The sequence below is a fragment of the Trichechus manatus genome, unplaced genomic scaffold (genome assembly GCF_000243295.1).
Source record: "Trichechus manatus latirostris isolate Lorelei unplaced genomic scaffold, TriManLat1.0 scaffold00022, whole genome shotgun sequence".
Lineage (NCBI taxonomy): Eukaryota > Metazoa > Chordata > Mammalia > Sirenia > Trichechidae > Trichechus > Trichechus manatus.
This window is the reverse complement of record NW_004443958.1, coordinates 11,216,003-11,220,915: the sequence shown is the minus strand read 5'-3', so window position 1 is coordinate 11,220,915 and position 4,913 is coordinate 11,216,003. Positions and strand designations below refer to the sequence as shown.

The 4,913-nt window shown below is 39.8% G+C and overlaps 1 protein-coding gene across 4 annotated transcripts in view; it reads left to right on the top strand.

Moving 5' to 3' along the window:
• The window catches only part of ZHX1 (zinc fingers and homeoboxes 1), a 29,954-nt gene that overhangs the window by 420 nt on the left and 24,621 nt on the right, over positions 1 to 4,913 (top strand). The window lies entirely within an intron of this gene.

The following is a 4,913-nucleotide window of genomic DNA, read 5'->3' as shown; positions in this document are numbered from 1 at the left end:
GTAGCCTGGGGCAGGGACCCCGGGGGCTGAGCCTGCCGGCGGCGGCGGGACAGCCCTGCGCGGGCGTCCGGGAGGAGGGACGGGCCTGTCTCGGAATCGTCGCGGGGGACAGACCCCGAGCCTCCTGCGCGCTCTTCGGTTTCCGCGGCGGTGGAAGAAGCCGGGGGGTGGCCTATGTCAGGGGAAACCTTAGCCCCCTGCTTACGAGAGGACCGAGCAACTTGGAATCGTGGAGGGTAGAGTGAAGACTGAATCTCCCCGGGGTGGAGGGGGTGGCCCCTGCAGGATGCAGGACCCCCGCAGTGCTGGTGGTTCCACAGTCGGTCCGGAGCCCTGCCCCCCCCGGAGGCTGTGGCTGCCTCGTGGGAACTCCGTCTCCCCGAGAGTAAGGAGAGATTCTCCCGCTGGAGCTGAGCGCGCTGGCATTGGGGTTGGAGCTCCGGAAAACTCTTTGGTGGGGGCGCGGGGGGCGGGGAGGCTGTTGCGCCCACTTAGGGAAAGGCCGTGTCCCTAGTTCAAGGGAAGGCTGTTGGCCCGGTTCTGGGGGGGCGACTCAGAACTGAGCCCTTAAGAACTATATTATGATTTTGAGGAAGCTCTGGGACTTAGGGAGAAGTTAATGAAATAGACTGAAAATGTTATCCGTCCATTTCTGAAGGGAGATGGGGAAGCTGACCCAAGGGAATACTCCAAGCCTTACGGCCTAAAGGGAACAATCTACTCATTCCTTAGGGAGAACGAAGGGCTAGGAAGGAGATGTGAGAGGAAAGGGGTCTAACGGCAAGAAAGAAGAACGCTTGAGGGTGCCTTTTCCCTATGTATTTACACCAAAGTTCTAAGAAAAGGGCCTTGAAATTGTTTCAATATGTCTCCCCCTCTCCCCTCCTAACCTGGGTAACAGTAAGGAAAGAACAAAACCCTGGAGAAGGAGAAGGTTCTGTTTGATATCCTTGGCTTAGGTTAAGTGAAGAAGCAAGGATCTGAGAAGGCTTCAAGAGAGGGGAATTAGGAGGGGTGGGAGTGGATTAAAAAAAAAAAAACCAAACCCGTTGCTATCGAGTAGATTCCGACTCATAGCGACCCTATAGAGAAGGAGTTATGGGGAAGAGATTGGGCAGAGCAGGAATTCCACAGCGCTTTTCTGTCACCTCACTCCAGCTCTAAAGAAAAAGATGACAAAAGGCTAATCTTTGAGGGGGGAAGAATGTAAGGAAAGGTTAACTGGTAGAGAATTTGTAATGTGATTAGGGAGTTGGGATTCCATGTAACTTGAAAGGAAGAAGCAGTTCTCTTGGAGGTTAAGGAGGAGGATAGCAGAAAAGGGAAAACCACAGGATTGGGAAATACCGAGGCTCACGTTGGGGAGGAAGAAGCACCTTCCCCCCAAGAATGGTGACTATTAGTTGGGTTGGGGTGTTTGTGTATGTGTGTATGTATATACATGTGCATATATGAGTGCACCTTTAGATTTGTTGGCATCAGTCATTGTTTCTCAGTCTTTGTCTGAAAGCTTCAACTTGTGTTGTATGGTGCTACATGAATTAGCTTTGTTTCTGAAAAATTATCCTGAAAAAGTCATATGTTTTTGTGTCAGTAGTGACCGTGAAGAGGAGTTCATTCTAACAGGAGTATTGGCCCTACCATACACATTGATTATTTTAATTTCTTAAGTAGTAATTCTGACTCTTGATTTTAAGTAAAATGTGAGTGCTGCCAGAGGCCATAGGGCTTTTATGAATTTTTTTCTCTTAGTTTTTCTCTCCTTACTCTAAGCATTCGAGGGCTAAGCAAATTAATTTTATGCAAAACAAAATGTAAACTCTGGTCCTTTTAATGTAAAAATGATAGCATTTCATTTATCATGAATCTTTGTGGTACTACCTCTTCAAGTGCTTTATTTAATGATCAGGATTAAAATGAGGGGGAAAAAAAGAAAGTAAGACTTCCGGTAACTAATGACAGCTGTGACTCATAGCGATCTCTTTAACCATTTTAGTATTTATAAAAGAACTTCAGCATCTTCAGTGGAAATGTTTTAAACAATACATTTCAAGTATAAACTAGCTTAGAGCTGCACATTCGGAATATTATTGTACGTGTGTACTGTTCTTTGGTTTCCCCAAAGTGCAAGTAGCTCTGGTTTTATATTCAATTCTAAACAGATCAGCATAATGCTTCCAAGCTTCAAAAGACAATTTTTGTATACCTTTAGTCTAAACAAATATGAAGATACACTTTGGAAAAGAAATGTGTGAGCAATGTGAGAATAAAATTTATTCAAGGGAGTCAAAATTGGGTGAACCTGAATGGCACTGATGCCAGATGGTTTGAAAATATGCTAAGGCTGAAAACATAAATGTGCCTGAGCTGGTGAATGCTCGTCGGTAGAGCTCTTTCCCTTATAGCTGAGCTTATTATTCCACCGGATTTGGAGGGTGGTTCATAAATGATGTAGCAAGTAGTTCACCTTTAATGACACGTGTCAGTTCCTTTTTTTCAATACATGTGAACAAAGTTTTATAATTATTTTGTTAGTGAATAGGTAAAGTGGTTCATTTTGGAGATTCTCTCCCTTTCACAGTATATATTTTACATTAAGATGGAATGGTGATGTTTGATGAATCATACGTCTTCTTTCTTATAATGATAATTGAGTACAAAACTGTGATATTTGAGACTTAGTTTGCTTTAAATTGTGGCTTAATGCTTTAATGAAAATGCTCTTAAAATTACCAAAATAATCAAAAGTGTATCTGAGGAAGTAACTTTTCTATTTACTTTGAGGCATTGTAGATTTGGGGAGAAGGCTCTACATATCTGAATATTAGCAGAGTTAGAATTTCAATGTCAAACTAGTTTTAATCTAATATCATATTCAGTAAATGCAGTAATTCAAGGAGGCGTTTGGAATGATCTATTGGTACTGTTTTTGGTAATAGACAGTATAGCACATCCACTTTTCACTCTAAATTTTTTTCATAATTGAAAATCTCAGTAAATCATCCTGTGTAATTTCAGAAGTAATTTAAATGATATTTCTTGGAGGTAAAAAGCTGTATATAATACTGGTCTTTGAATAATATCTAGTATTTCCATAATATCACGGATATATTTTATTATCTTCTTGTAGCTCTGATGTATTTGTAGTCATGAGTAACCAGGTTTGCATGACTAAAGCTGCTGGTTTAGATTACTAATCAGGATATGTATTTGAGTTTACATTTTGGAGCTCTGTATTTTATACATTTTTTAAAGTAAATATTCCATGTAAATTTTTTTTATAGTTGCCAGTTCTTGGTCTTAAAGGATACTTAATCTTAGCATTTTATATAATCAGTATTTCATAATATATTTAAGAGGTACAGAGATGAGGTTTTTTTATGTGGTAAAAATATAGAACAAAACATTTGCCATTTCCACATTTTTCCATCACCCATAATGGAAGCTCAGTGTCCCCTAAACAACTACTTCCCCTTCCCCCTCCTTCCCACCAGTGGTAACAACTAATGAGTTTTGATCTTTGTACATTTGTCTATTTTAGATATTTTATATAAGTGAGACCATACAGTATTGTCCTTTTATTACTAACTTATTTCATTTGGCATAATGCTTTCAAACTTAAAAAGATGGTTTTTATACACCCTTAGTATAAACAAATACGAAGATTCACTTTGGAAGAGAAATATATGTGAGCAATTTGAGAATAAAGTTTATTCAAGGGAGTCAAAATTGAACAAATCATTCTTTTAATACAAGGTTTTTTTGAAGTCCAGTTGAAGTTTCATACTATCTGAGTTTAGCTAACAAAACTAAAATATTATAATGATAGGCATATTATACATATTGTCATTTTAAATAAAATAACAACTCTGTCATTAAATTTTGATGATATCATATTTCCCATATGATTTCTGACTCCATTTTTCCCCCTTGTAAAGGTCTTTCTTTGCCTTTTTTGGTTGTTGTGAGTAATGAAAGGAGGTAGGAAGGTACTGATATTTCTAAGCATTTCATTCATAATTATATTTTTCTTCCATCCTAAATCTGTTCCTTTTTGCCTTCCATATTCTCCAAAGAAGTTTGTGAAAACTTTGCTCAGCATAGACTAGACTTGGGAGAAAGGACTGGAATGGTGAGAAGAGAACAGTTTCTTCTCACTAATATGATGTTGTTGTTAGGTGCCGTTGAGTCGGTTTCGACTCATAGCAACCTGTGCACAACAGAATGAAACACTGTCCAGTCCTGCACCATCCTCATAATCCTTGCTGTGTTAGAGCCCATTGTTGCCACCACGGTGTCAGTACATCTTGTTGAGGGTGTTCCTCTTCTTCACTGACCCTTTACTTTACCAAGCATGATGTTATTCTCCAGGGACTGGTCGCTCCTGATAACATGTCCAAAGTTGTGAGATGAAGTCTTGCCCTCCTCACTTCTTCCAAGACAGATTTGTTTGTTCTTGTGGCATGGTATATTCAGTATTCTTCGCCAACACTGCAATTCAGATGCATCAATTCTTCTTCAGTCTTCCTTTTTCATTGTCCAGCTTTTGCATGCATATGAGGCAGTTGAAAATGGCATGGCTTGGGTCAGGCCTACCTTAGTCCTCAAGGTGACATCTTTGATTTTTAATACTTTAAAAGAGGTCTTTGCAGCATATTTGTCCAATGCAGTATGTCATTTAATTTCTTGCCTGCTGCTTCCATGGGTATTGATTGTGGATCGAAGTAAAATGACATCCTTGACAACTTTTATCTTTTCTCTGTTTATCAGAATGTTGCTTATTTGTCCAGTTGTGAGGATTTTTGTTTTCTCTAGGTGATGTGTAATCCATACTGAAGGCTGTAGTCTTTGATCTTCATCAGTAAGTGCTTCAAGTCCTCTTCACTTTCAGCAAGCAAGGTTGTGTCATCTGC